The following is a 15,027-nucleotide window of genomic DNA, read 5'->3' as shown; positions in this document are numbered from 1 at the left end:
AAGCATTTTTCAGAATTAATCAAAACTTCCTAAGTCTTCTTTACATTTGTGTAAGAATTCTTTCTTCTATTCGTGGTCCTATCGAATAGTGTTCTTGATTCGTGGCCCTATCGAATCAAACCCGCATTCTACCAACCTTAGATTTTAGGAATTGTGGTTCTATCAATTCATAGAATCAAGGGAACTACTAGAGAACCCACTCTAGTTGTTTGAAGATTGCGTTCTTGAGGAACTTGAGGCGTGCTAAGGGTTGTTTCTTGGTCCTTCGTGGAATCGGGGCTCAAGGGTGATCTTGTGTGCACCAAAGGTAACTCCTTATCTATTGAATTTGAGAACATCTTGGGCAATAATTCCTTGTTACGGATCCTCCTTACGAAGATTCGTATCAATTTGGTACTTCGTATCAGCTCCTTACGAAGCGCTGTATGGACGGAAATGTCGAAGTGCTCTGTGTTGGAGCGACAAGAGCGATGTTGTTATACTTGGACCTCAGTACCTACAAGAGACTACTGAGGCAATCAAGGTAATTTGAGAGAGAATGAAAGTCGCGCAGGATCGTCAGAAGTCTTATGCCGATTTGAAGCGACAATTCACCGAATATCAAGTTGGGGAGAAGGTGTTATTAAAAGTCTCACCCACTAAAGGAGTCAAGAGGTTTGGATGATGATTCTACTAATGAGTGTGGGAGTGTTGATTCATTTGATGATAATAATTATGGTTCTTGTGAGGATGACTCCATTTGCAATGATATTTCTAATCCTTGTTATTATGCTTGCTTTAATTTTTGGGAGGATGATTCCATAGAAACTTGTGAAACATTGATTGATGATTGTGAGGATTCTAATTTGTTTGAAATTGAATATGTTTGATTTAACTTTATGGAAGATGAATCCTTAGACTTGTTTAGCAATGGGTCGATGAGTGAGGGGGATGATGTTTCATTTTACTCATGTGAGGATGAGGGTGATTCTTCTAGTCAAATTGAGTGGGGAGATGAGACGAGAGAGTGTGAAGAAGTTATGTTGGAAAACGAAGGGATTGTCACTTTTGACAGAATTGAGGGAGTCAAGTGGGATTATGTTACCGAGCTTGAATATATATATATATATATATATATATAAACAGAAGTGTTGTTTTCCCGCTCATCTTAAAAAAATACTTTTGTTTTGAAATTTCAAACTAGTATTTTCGTACCTTTGCATATTTGGTATATTGTATGGATTGTATACCTTTGCATAATAAAAACACACCATTCTACGTACTAAAACGCACTAGAGGACCGATAAAACACACCATTCCACACAATATACCAAATGCGTCCTATGATATTAGTTTGATCGTCACATACTGGAAAAGCTTGGAGATTCTAGAGAATTGTAGTTACATGCTTTGGTTTAGAATTTATGTTTTGATGCTTTCATTTTTAGGCTTTTTAGTTCTTTTAAGTGTTATATTGTTACATTTTGTTTGTCTTCTCTTTTGCGTTTGAGTCGGGCAAAAGACGTTAACCTTTCTACCTTATGCCTCTCTCCTATCTTGCTATTTCTCTCTCTATTTATTTGGCCAAGGAGGACACGACCAATTTAAGGGCCGAAATTAATAGTAAAAAGAAGGACTTCCTTGTTACCCTCCGGGAAGAAGATCTTCCAATGGAAATGCTAACTATGATGGAGGAGCTCACGAAGAAAAAATTTCATCACGGGTTAATTACCCACTTGAAAGTGATCTCCCGATTTTGGAAGCCAATCCAAGGGTTGTACTTGAGGTTGTAAAAAAGAACAAAATGATAGAGAATGGGTGAGTGTTGAAGAGATAGTGGAGTGTGACACCCCGGTGCTTTCAGAAGTTCCAATTTCCGAATTGGAAAACCAAGAGGAAGAGATTGAGAGTGAAGATGAGAACATTGAAATAGTGTTGAAAGATGAAGAGCCGATAAGTGGTAACATTCTTAATCCTTCTCGTATTAATATTCTTGAAAATTCTTGTGCTCAACCTTTCATTGAAAACACTTTTGACATTTGTGTGGATGACTACCCCTTTGAATTCTAATGATGATATTTATGTGTATGATAATAATTGCTTTTATTTTTGGGAGGATGGTTCCATTAGCTTCGTTGATGATGATTCTACTAATGAGTGTGGGAGTGTTGATTCATTTGATGATAATAATTATGGTTCTTGTGAAGATGACTCCCTTTGTATTGATATTTCTAATCCTTGTGATTATGCTTGCTTTAATTTTTGGGAAGATAATTCCATAGAAACTTATGATACATTGATTAATGATTGTGAGGATTCTCATTTTTTGACGTTGAATATGTTTGTTTCAAGTTTTTGGACGACGAATCCTTAGAGTTGTTTAGCAATGGGTTGATGAGTGAGGGGATGATGTTTAATTTTACTCATGTGAGGATGAGGGTGATTCTTCTAGTCAAATTGAGTTGGAAGATGAGACGAGAGAGTGCGAAGAAGTTATGGTGGAAAACGAAGGGATTGTCACTTTTGACATAATTGAGGGAGTCAACTGGGATTATGTTACCGAGCTTGAATTTGAGAATTTGTTTCAGGGGATATGGTATCAAGATAGTGCTTTAAATGACAAATTTCTTGGGGATGGCATAGATAAGGAGGGTAGGGAGGAAATACAAACTATCCTTGTGGAAATGAGGGTAGTGCGCCATGCTTACCTTGGTTGGACAATAAGACCTTTTCCTCCCTTTCTTTGTTTTGAATTCAAGGGTGTCCTACATCTTGGGCATACCTTGAGGCCAAAGTGCACGGGACGCTTGGTAAGGTCCCAAAACTGGTGTGCTTCAAATTATAGCACACACCGAGTCTAGCCAAAGACGTTAAACGTGGCGCTTCTTGTGAGGAACCCCAAGTCTATCCTTGTGAATACTGTTGCTTTTCATTAGTTTCTTTCTTTGGTTTCTTATTGAGCCATTGGAGGTGATCTTAGTGTTACGCAATGAAAAATTTGAGCTAAAATTGACCAAAAGTGGAAGGCAAAAGTCGGGAGACGGAGAAAAGTTTCAGCACTACTGATCCACGTGGAGACCACGCGGAACTTTTCCACTACGGGTCCACGTGGATAATGTCCGACATGATGTTGTGCATTGTGCTATTTTTCTTCCAATTCTTAAGAGTATCCAAGCTTTGGTCGTTCCAAGAATCATCTCCTTTCTTGTTTTACATGTTGTTTTTGTAACTTTTATTGTAGTTACTTGCCTTGGTTTATAATTTATGTTTTGATGCTTTCATTTTTAGGCTTTTTAGTTCTTTTAAGTGTTATATTGTTACATTTCGTTTGTCTTCTTCTCTCTTGCGTTTGAGTCGGGCAAAAGACGTTAACCTTTCTACCTTATGCCTCTCTCCTTTCTTGCTATTTTTCTCTCTAATTATTTGGCTAAGGAGGACACGACCAATTTAAGGGCCGAAATTAAGAGTAAAAAGAAGGACTTCCTTGTTACCCTGCGGGAGGAAGATCTTCCATTGGAAATGATTGAAACAAAAAATGCTAACTATGATGGAGGAGCTCACGAAGAAAATTTCATCACGAGTTAATTACCCACTTGAAAGTGATCTCTCGATTTTAGAAGCCAATCCAAGGGTTGAAATCGGGGAGTCTCTAAAAGCAGTGGAGAATTAGGACCAAAGGTGAGAGAAAACTAAAAGCCTCTCCGGGGCATGACAACAAGACTCTCAAACCACTTCCTAACTTCTCTACATGTTAGAGATTACTTGAGACTTAGCAGGAACATAACCATAAATCTATTCAAAACCTTCAACTGAAAACTTAGAAACTCATGATATTTTGCAAACTGAGAAGTTTATATTTCAAACTGCGATGTGTTACAAGGCAAACTGAACCTCCTTTTATAGGGATCAAGGATGGTTCTAGAAATACAATACAGCTGTTTACAATTATTACAATACATGTGGCCGACAAAGCGTGATGGCCTTCTTGACATAAAGTAAAGCTACCTTTTAATAAAGTTGTCTAATAATTCATACAACACGCCAAACTAATAAGATAACGCTGACATGACCCTGTCAGGACGGGGATCTTATCTTTGAAGATAAGATTTTCAGATGAGATTTGCTTTGCTGGGGCTTTGCTGGAGAGATAAGATCAAATCTTATTCTTCACTCATGAATCTCTTTCCTTTCCAGTTTTGTGGGTTCCAATCTGGTTGTTTTGTCTTCATGACCATCCATTCTCCATGAAATTGAAGATCCATTACGGAGTCTTCGTCTGATGCTGTGTCGCTTTCTGTGGAGTAGCCAGAGTAGCTGGGGTAACCCATGTAGTTAACCCATTCTTGCCTATCCATACCAGATTGCCTTCTCTTCGTTCTCCAAACATCCTTGTTCCACTGGCTCTTGTGTTCTGGCCTTTTCTTTTGAGACTTTTGAGCATAAGCTTTCTCAATCTTTTCAACTTCTTCAAGCACTGAATCTATATCATCAAAGTTCCAAGGGTCTTGTGACCAGATATCTTCCTTCTGGGTCTGGTGTAGCTCATAGTAGTACTGGTTTTTTGCTGACTTGATCCTTTCATGGTAGATCTCATCATCTTGTCTCACATCTGGCTGAATCCCTTCTCTGGGCCAAATTTCTTTTGGAATGACCTTGTTCTGGGCGAAAATGTACCTCTGAAATTCTGGATAGTCTTCTTCTCGGACTATGATAGATTCCATGTGCTGCTCATAAATCTTCATAAATGGTTCTGCATGTCCTTCTAAAAATCTGGATACCCATGCTGTGACTTCCCTATGCAGATGAACTGTGAAAAATTCTGGACCATCTTGGCATAACTTCTTCCAGTATTTTAATGGATAAAACCAAGTTAAGAATTTTATTAAATCTTTCTCAACAGAAAGATCTAACTCTTTTCTTAAGCTAGGCCTGTGGAACTCCACTAAAATATGATATTCATGGCATAAATACCAAAATATCCAATTTAACTCTTCTGGCCAATCTTGAACTTGAGCAATAAAGATTTGAGCAAATGGATATTTAGGGTGAATACCATATGGTTGTAGCATATGACCTCCATAGTATCTAAACAATCTGACTTCCCAATCTGTTCTTCTTTCTTCAAGGTATTCATGGCTCCATGGGAATTGGTTGACATCAATGTCTGGTGGAAAATCTGAAAAGTCTGCAACCACATTCTTCTTTCATGGAATATGGCGAACATCATAGTTGTATCTAGAAAACCATTGTTGCCATCTTAGAGCTTGAGCTTGTGGAATTTCTTTCCTCTTGAACTGCAACATTTTTGGAAAAGCTGACATGTCTAACTCAATAAGAAACTTATAACCGATCAAATGAAAATTAAATTTTTTAATTCCATTTTTCACGGCTAAAATCTCTTTATAAGTGGAGTGGTAATGAAGTTCTGCATCTTTGAATCTACCACTGGAGTAGCCGCAAACAAGCCTTTTTCCTTTGACTTCCTGTAGGAGTATTGCTCCCCAATAGTAATCACTGGCATCTGTTTGTAGAATTCTGAGTCCTTCACCTGCTGGAATGTGCAATGGTGGTAATTCCTTGGTGTGCTCCTTCATCCATCGGATTGCCTTGGTTTGTTCTATGCTCCATTTTGGTGGTGACTTCTTCAACATCTTGGTGAGAGTGCTAACATGAGGGGCTATGTTGGGAACAAAATCTCGGATATAATTAATTATACCAAGAAATTGTTGAACTTGCTGCTTTGTGAGGTTTTCATCAGGAAATTTGAGTAACTCCTGAGCAATATGCCTTCCTGGTTGAAACTTTCCCTGGTCAATATCCATGCCTAAAAACTGGATCTTCTGCTGGGCTAGTAACATCTTCTTTTCGGATAACATGATTCCAAATTTTTGGTATATCTCCATGAATTGTCTGATCAGCTAGATGTGTTCTTCCATGGTCTTACTGAATAGTAAGATGTCATCGATGTAAATGAGGGCTTTGTCAAGAATTGGCTCAAAGATCTTGGTCATCACTTTCTGGAATTCACTNTCTGTGGCTCCTTTGTTGGGTAGCATTGCTTACAATCATCTTCACACAAATCGAAGAAACAGTGATTTGAGATGGGATCCTTAAACCAGAAAACTGGTTTACCAAGTTGGTCGAACGAATGAACAATTTCACTCATTCCTGTTTTTCCGTAACCAAGGAAAACTGGTTCTGCATCATCATCGTCTGGGTCATAGTCAAGGATCTCCTGGACATGCTCCTCTTGTCTTTCTCTAGCCTCTTCTACCATATTGATGGATGGTAGAAATTCTGTTCTTTTTAGATGAGCATGATTGAATGAGATTCCAACGGTACCATCTTTTCGCCTGCAGATGGTTGCCTCGTTGGATTCGATTGGCCTTCTGTTCTGGTGCAGCTTCTCATAGTTGGATATCCAAGTGTCAGGGATGACTTGGATCAACTCCTCTTTTGTACATCTTCTGGGAACCTTAGTGCAGGTAACATTTTTCTGTTCATCAGTGACTAGGATGATAGCTTCTCCTCCTCCTGGAATTTTCATATCGAAAGCATGGTCTTGCAATCGATAAGACATCTGGTAGTGGACAGTGGCTTCAATAGCATCTTGCTCAGCATGCTTAGCTCCAACAATATGGACTTGAATTTTAAACATATCTAGAAGATGTGGATCTTCTAAGGATACGTTAAAATTTGGGTAAACAGTAGCACATACAGTGCCAGAATCAAGTGTTACTTCCATAGTGGCTATCAACGCATGTTGGTACTCTAAGTACCTGGAATCAAGGAGACATAGCTTGGCAACTACGGGTTGACCCTTTCTGCCATGATAGGTTATGGCAAAACGGATTGCTCCAAAGTGGATATGGGTATATCCTTCTCTCCTCCAAATGGCCGGGAATTCATCAGGGATTTCAAGAGTAATGAACTGTTCTTGGTGGGTGGAATATATGGGACATCATATGGAGTGTGACACCCCGGTGCTTTCAGAAGTTCCAATTTCCGAATTGGAAAAGCCGATAGGTGGTAACATTCTTGATCTTTCTCGTATTAATATTCTAGAAAATTCTTATGCTCAACCTTTCATTGAAAACACTTTTGACACTTGTGTGGATGACTCCCCATTTCAATTGTAATGATGATATTTATGTGTATAATTATACTTGCTTTTATTTTTAGAAGGATGATTCCATTAGCTTTGTTGATGATGATTCTACTAATGAGTGTGGGAGTGTTGAGTCATTTGATGATAATAATTATGGTTCTTGTGAGGATGACTCCCTTTGCGATGCTATTTCTAATCTTTGTGATTATGCTTGCTTTAATTTTTGGGATGATGATTCCATAGAAACTTGTGATACATTGATTGATGATTGTGATGATTCTCATTTTTTGACGTTGAATATGTTTGTTTCAAGTTTTTGGATGATGAATCCTTAGAATTGTTTAGCAATGGGTTGATGAGTGAGGGGATGATGTTTCATTTTACTCACGTGAGGATGAGGGTGATTCTTCTAGTCATATTGAGTGGGGAGATGAGACGAGAGTGTGAAGAAGTTATGGAGGAGAACGAAGGGATTGTCCTAAGCAAGCATAATCACAAAGACTAGAAATATCATTGCAAAGGAAGTCATCCTCAAAAGAACCATAATTATTATCATCAAATGAATTAACACTCCCGCACTCATTAGTAGAATCATCATCAACAAAGCCAATGAAATCATCCTCCCAAAAATAAAAGCAAGTATTATCACACACATAAAGATCATCATTACAATTCAAAGGGGTGTCATCTAGACAAGTGTAAAAGTGTTTTTAATGAAAGGTTGAGCACAAGAATTTTCAATAATATTAATACGAGAAGGATAACGAATGTTACTACCTATTGGTTCTTCATCTTTCTACACTATTTCAATGTCCTCATTTTCACTCTCTATCTCTACCTCCTTTTGGGTTTCTAATTCGGAAATTCGAACTTCATAAAGCACCGGGGTGTCACACTCCACTACCTCTTCAACACTCACATCTTCCCTATCATTTTGTTCTCTTTTTCAACCTCAAATGTAACCCTTGGATTGGGTTCCAAAATCGGGAGATCAGCTACAAGTGGGTAATTAACTCGTGATGAACTTTTTTTCGTGAGCTCCTCCATCATAGTTAACATTTATGTTTAAATCTCTTCCAACGGAATATCTTCCTCCTGGAGGGTAAGAAGGTAGTCCTTCAATTCAATCTTAATTTCGGCCCTTAAATTGATCGTGTCCTCGTTTGCCAAATAAAGAGAGAGAAGATAGCAAGAAAGGAGAGAGGCATAAGGTAGAAAGGTTAACGTCTTTAACCCGACTCAAACGCAAAATAGAAAAAGACAAACGGCATGTAACAATCTAACAATTAAAAAAACTAAAAAGCCTAAAAATGAAAGCATCAAAACAAAAAATTCTAAACCAAAGCAAGTAACTACAACAAAAGTTACAAGAAAAACATATAAAACAAGATAGGAGATGATTCTTAGCACGACCAAACCTGGGAGACTCTTAAGAATTGGAAGAAAGAGAGCACAATGCATAAAACCATGTCAGACATTGTCCACGTGGACCAGTACTGGAAAAGTTCCGCGTGATCTCCACGTGGATCAGCAGTGTTGAAACTTTTCTCCGTCTCCTGACTTTTGCCTTCCACTTTTCGTAATTTTTAGCTCAAATCTTTCATGGCGTAGCACTAAGATCACCTGCAATGGCTCAATAAGAAACCAAGGCAAAAACTACAAAAAGCAACAATATATACAAGGATAAACTTGGGGTGCCTCCCAAGAAGCGCCACTTTAACGTCTTTGGGTAGAATCGATGTATGCTATCCTTCGAGGCACACCGGTTTTGAGACCATACCAAGCGTCACGTGCACTTTGGTGTCAAGGTATGTTCTGAGTTGTAGGACACCCTTGAATTCAAAACAACGAAAGGGAGGAACAAGTCCTATTGTCCAACCGATGTAAGCATGGCACACTACCCTCATTCCTCAAGGATAGTTTGCCTTGTTCGAAAGGGAGGAACAAGTCCTATTGTCCAACCGATAGTTTGCCTTTCGTTTTCCACCATAACTTCTTCACACTCTCTCGTCTCATCACCCCACTCAATTTGACTAGAAGAATTACCCACATCCTCACATTAGTAAGATGAAACATCATCCACCTCACTTATCAACCCAATGCTAATCAAGTCTAAGGATTCAACTTCCAAAAAGTTGAAACAAACATATTGAACGTCAGACAAATGAGAATCCTTACAATCATCAATCAATGTATCACAAGTTTCTATGTAATCATTCTCCCAAAAATTAAAGCATGCATAATAACAAGGATTAGAAATATCATTGTAAAGGGAGTCATCTTCACAAGAAGCATAATTATTATCGTCAAATGATGATTCCCGCACTCATTAGTAGAATCATCATCAACAAAGCCAATGGAATCATCCTACCAAAAATAAAAGCAAGTATTATCACACACATAAAGATCATCATTACAATTCAAAGGGGTGTCATCCACACAGATAGGGATCAAGGATGGTTCTCGAAATACAATACAGCTGTTTACAATTATTACAATACATGTGGCCGATAAAGTGTGATGGCCTTCTTGACATAAAGTAAAGCTACCTTTTAATAAAGTTGTCTAATAATTCATACAACACGCCAAACTGATAAGATAACGCTGACATGACCCTGTCAGGACGGGGATCTTATCTTTGAAGATAAGATTTTTTGTTGCAGATGAGATTTGCTTTGCTGGGGCTTTGCTGGAGAGATAAGATCAAATCTTATCCTTCACTCATGAATCTCTTTCCTTTCCAGTTTTGTGGGTTCCAATCTGGTTGCTTTGTCTTCATGACCATCCATTCTCCATGAAAATGAAGATCCATTACGGAGTCTTCGTCTGATGCTGTGTCGCTTTCTGTGGAGTAGCCAGAGTAGTTGGGGTAACCCATACGAGAAGTATAAAGAATGTTACCACCTATTAGCTCTTCATCTTTCTACACTATTTCAATGTCCTTATTTTCACTCTCTATCTCTACCTCCTTCAAGAACCAGGGTGTCACACTCCACAACCTCTTCAACACTCACCTCTTTCCTATCATTTTGTTCTTTTTTTCAACCTAATGTACAACCCTTGGATTGGCTTCCAAAATCGGGAGATCTCCTACAGGTGGGTAATTAACCCGTGATGAACTTTTCTTCGTGAGCTCCTCCATCATAGTTAACATTTTTGTTTAAATCTCTTCCAATGGAATATCTTCCTCCTGGAGGGTAAGAAGGTAGTCCTTCAATTCATTCTTAATTTCGGCCCCTTAAATTGGTCGTGTCCTCCTTGGCCAAATAAAGAGAGAGAAGAATAGTAGAAAGGTTAACGTCTTTAGCCCGACTCAAACGCAAAACGGAAGAAGACAAACGGCATGTAACAATCTAACAATTAAAAGAACTAAAATGCCAAAAAATGAAAGCATCAAAACAAAATTTCTAAACCAAAGCAAGTAACTACAACAAAAGTTACAAGAAAAACATGTAAAACAAGATAGGAGATGATTCTTGGCACGGCCAAACCTTGGAGACTCTTAAAAATTGGAAGAAAGAGAGCACAATGCACAAAACCATGTCAGACATTGTCCACGTGGGCTCCACGCGTGGGAGAGCCACTAGGACCAGTACTGGAAAAGTTCCGCGTGACCTCCACGTGGATCANCCTACAGGTGGGTAATTAACCCGTGATGAACTTTTCTTCGTGAGCTCCTCCATCATAGTTAACATTTTTGTTTAAATCTCTTCCAATGGAATATCTTCCTCCTGGAGGGTAAGAAGGTAGTCCTTCAATTCATTCTTAATTNCACCTACAGGTGGGTAATTAACCCGTGATGAACTTTTCTTCGTGAGCTCCTCCATCATAGTTAACATTTTTGTTTAAATCTCTTCCAATGGAATATCTTCCTCCTGGAGGGTAAGAAGGTAGTCCTTCAATTCATTCTTAATTTCGGCCCCTTAAATTGGTCGTGTCCTCCTTGGCCAAATAAAGAGAGAGAAGAATAGTAGAAAGGTTAACGTCTTTAGCCCGACTCAAACGCAAAACGGAAGAAGACAAACGGCATGTAACAATCTAACAATTAAAAGAACTAAAATGCCAAAAAATGAAAGCATCAAAACAAAATTTCTAAACCAAAGCAAGTAACTACAACAAAAGTTACAAGAAAAACATGTAAAACAAGATAGGAGATGATTCTTGGCACGGCCAAACCTTGGAGACTCTTAAAAATTGGAAGAAAGAGAGCACAATGCACAAAACCATGTCAGACATTGTCCACGTGGGCTCCACGCGTGGGAGAGCCACTAGGACCAGTACTGGAAAAGTTCCGCGTGACCTCCACGTGGATCAGCAGTGTTGAAACTTTTCTCCGTCTCCCGACTTTTGCCTTCCACTTTTCGTAAATTTTAGCTCAAATTTTTCATGGCTTAGCACTAAGATCACCTGCAATGGCTCAACAAGAAACCAAGGCAAAAACTAACGAAAAGCAACAATATATACAAGGATAGACTTGGGGTGCCTCCCAAGAAGCGCCACATTAACGTCTTTGGCTAGACTCGATGTGTGCTATCCTTCGAAGCACACCGGTTTTGGGACCATACCAAGCGTCCCGTGCACTTTGGCGTCAAGGTATGCCCCGAGATGTAGGACACCTTTGAACTCAAAACATAGAAAGGGAGGAACAAGTCCTATTGTCCAACCGAGGTAAGCATGGCACACTACCCTCATTCCTCAAGGATAGTTTGCCTTTCCTCCCTCCCCTCCTTATCTATGCCATCCCCAAGAAATTTGTCATTTAAAAGCACTCTCTTGATACCATATCCCCTCACACCCATTTTCAAATACAAGGTCGGTAACATCATCCCACTCGACTCCCTCAATTATGTCAATAGTGACAATCATTTCGTTTTCCACCATAACTTCTTCACACTCTCTCGTCTCATCACCCTACTCAATTTGACTAGAAGAATTACCCACATCCTCACATTAGTAAAATGAAACATCATCCACCTCACTTATCAACCCAATGCTAATCAAGTCTAAGGATTCATCTTCCAAAAAGTTGAAACAAACATATTCAACGTCAAACAAATGAGAATCCTTACAATCATCAATAAATGTATCACAAGTTTATATGTAATCATTCTCCCAAAAATTAAAGCATGCATAATAACAAGGATTAGAAATATCATTGCAAAGGGAGTCATCTTCAGAAGAAGCATAATTATTATCATCAAATGATGATTCCCGCACTCATTAGTAGAATCATCATCAACAAAGCCAATGGAATCATCCTCCCAAAAATAAAAGCAAGTATTATCACACACATAAAGATCATCATTACAATTCAAAGGAGTGTCATCCACACAAGAATTTTCTTGAATATTAATACGAGAAGGATAAAGAATGTTACCACCTATTGGCTCTTCATCTTTCTACACTATTTCAATGTCCTCATTTTTACTCTCTATCTCTACCTCCTTATGGTTTTCCAATTCGAAAATGGGAACTTATTCAAGAACCGGGGTGTCACACTCCACTACCTGTTCAACACTCATCTCTTCCCTATCATTTTGTTCTTTTTTTCAACCTCAAGTACAACCCTTGGATTGGCTTCCAAAATCGGGAGATCACCTACAGGTGGGTAATTAACCCGTGATGAACTTTTCTTCGTGAGCTCCTCCATCATAGTTAACATTTTTGTTTAAATCTCTTCCAATGGAATATCTTCCTCCTGGAGGGTAAGAAGGTAGTCCTTCAATTCACTCTTAATTTCGGCCCCTTAAATTGGTCGTGTTCTCCTTGGCCAAATAAAGAGAGAGAGGAATAGCAAGAAAGGAGAGAGGCATAAGGTAGAAAGGTTAACGTCTTTAGCCCAACTGTAACACCCCGGACCTACCTTCCCGTACATCCGAGGCATTACCGCCACACCTAGAGAGAGAGTTCTATCATTCCTCGATAAACTTCACTCTAGGTGCACAGGCTAAAGGAACTCTTCTCATCACAACAATCACTCAACAGATACTTAACACTTTCATACATATCAACTGGTGAAGCTTCATTAAGCAAAGTATATAATCTTGCAAAAATACATACATAAGATTGCCCCTCGGGCCAAAATACCAACAAGGTTCAACCTAGACGCAACTGGTCATGCCTAGCCATCACTAAAGCTACAAAAAGTATATGTACACCAAAAATTTTCCCAAAGACTCCCAAAGATCCGACGTCTAGTCAAGCATGCGGTACACGGGACCGGTGAACTCTCCCCAGACCAGGTGCCACTCCCCCTCATACCAGGTAATATGGTCCAAAAACCGAGAAGTGGTTATGACCATCGACCACTCCTCCCAAACATCCCAAGGGCTAGGGTCCCAAGGGTAGGGGTAGTGCACAATGAACTCCAGGGGATCGCTACCATCTAACGGCTCTATGGGGTAAAAGCCGTAAGCAGCCTGGACCTCGTCCATAACTGGGCAAGAGACAAGGGGCCGACGGAGCCATAGGAGTATCTGGGTTGGTGAGAGCCTCGGGAGCATAACCAGGTGCGTATGGGTCTTCTCCCTCCATCATCTGTATGTAATCGTCATAATCCATGCCCTGACAAACATACTCCGGTGAACTTTCGGAGTTCACCGGGCTACAGAAACTGACACTAGACTGCATCTGATAAGAACACAGTGAAGTGTAGTTAGCACGACGGCTAAGTAAGGATATCCATAGGTTATTCAAAACTAAATAAAGGTTTTGTAAAAATTGTTACATAGGAAACCCTATACCTTACTCATCGGCAAAGATTCTACCTGCAACAGTTATAAATAGCAACTTCCATACATTATGAGCACAATTCAATAGCGTCTCATATCATTTTCCCTGTTGACAAGGTCATTAGGTAATCATTTACATACTCAATATAAAATATTGTTAAACAATTAAGCATACTAGTAAGCAGTAGAAAACATAATTCACATATTCTTGCTTGTAATCACTTTAGTAGAAAACCTTTCCTTCATAATGAAATTCTCATCACTTTTCACTTTTCAAAGAGAGAGATCACCCACAACCTTTGGGTACTTAAATACTTGTCACATCTCTTTTCCCCGTAGTTACGGAGTAATTACATTCACATTTCAAAATTCCTCTTAGTCCTAGATAGAAAGTGTGAGGCCTTTGGAGTTCCTTCTCCACTTTTGACCACTTGGATCGTTGAACTCGGGTTCAGTGGTCATCGCCCGGTCTACTACTGATCCCCTGGACTTATAGGAGCGTTGGAATGATTCCTAGCTAGCCTCACTAGGTTCATAAGAACGACACCTACCCTAACATAGAGTGACTATACTTAAGTGTGCACACCCCCGTAGGAGTACCTTTTCCTTCCGGGTGATATAGTACTCGGCGAATAGACTTCGCCCACAGTATGATTGATCATACACATGATTACCATGCGGAATAGGCACTTTAAGCTCATCTTTATTCCGTGGTTGACAAGATCCTTCACCACTTTATTAGAACTAAGGTTTGAAAACATTTTTCTACTCTTTCCCTTTTTTCTTGCATTGAAAATAATTTGAACATACTTGGGTCAATCCCAATACTCGGAAATTAATTCTCCTTTTAACCCAATTCAAAAATTCTCCTTTTCTTTTACAAAACATTTGGATGATCCACTAACATCCTTTCACAAAAGTAATTTAAGTGTAACAATTCTACACTTTCAACCCCACATTTTTCACATAAGTCTCACATTTGACACATACATCTCAATGCATATATCATATATATTTCCCAACTTCAACATAGGCATAACACATAACATATATTTATTCTTTACAAGCACATAATGCCACTTCCTTATACTATTCATAAGTTCACCCATATGTAACACAACCTACATAACACATATACCTAACTACATAGTATTACTCTTCTTACTAACAACATATATAATTATGGTTTATACATACCATATACTATAC

This window comes from Ipomoea triloba, chromosome 14 (genome assembly GCF_003576645.1).
Source record: "Ipomoea triloba cultivar NCNSP0323 chromosome 14, ASM357664v1".
NCBI lineage: Eukaryota > Viridiplantae > Streptophyta > Magnoliopsida > Solanales > Convolvulaceae > Ipomoea > Ipomoea triloba.
The sequence above is the reverse complement of the archived record's forward strand: the minus strand, read 5'-3'. Positions refer to the sequence as shown.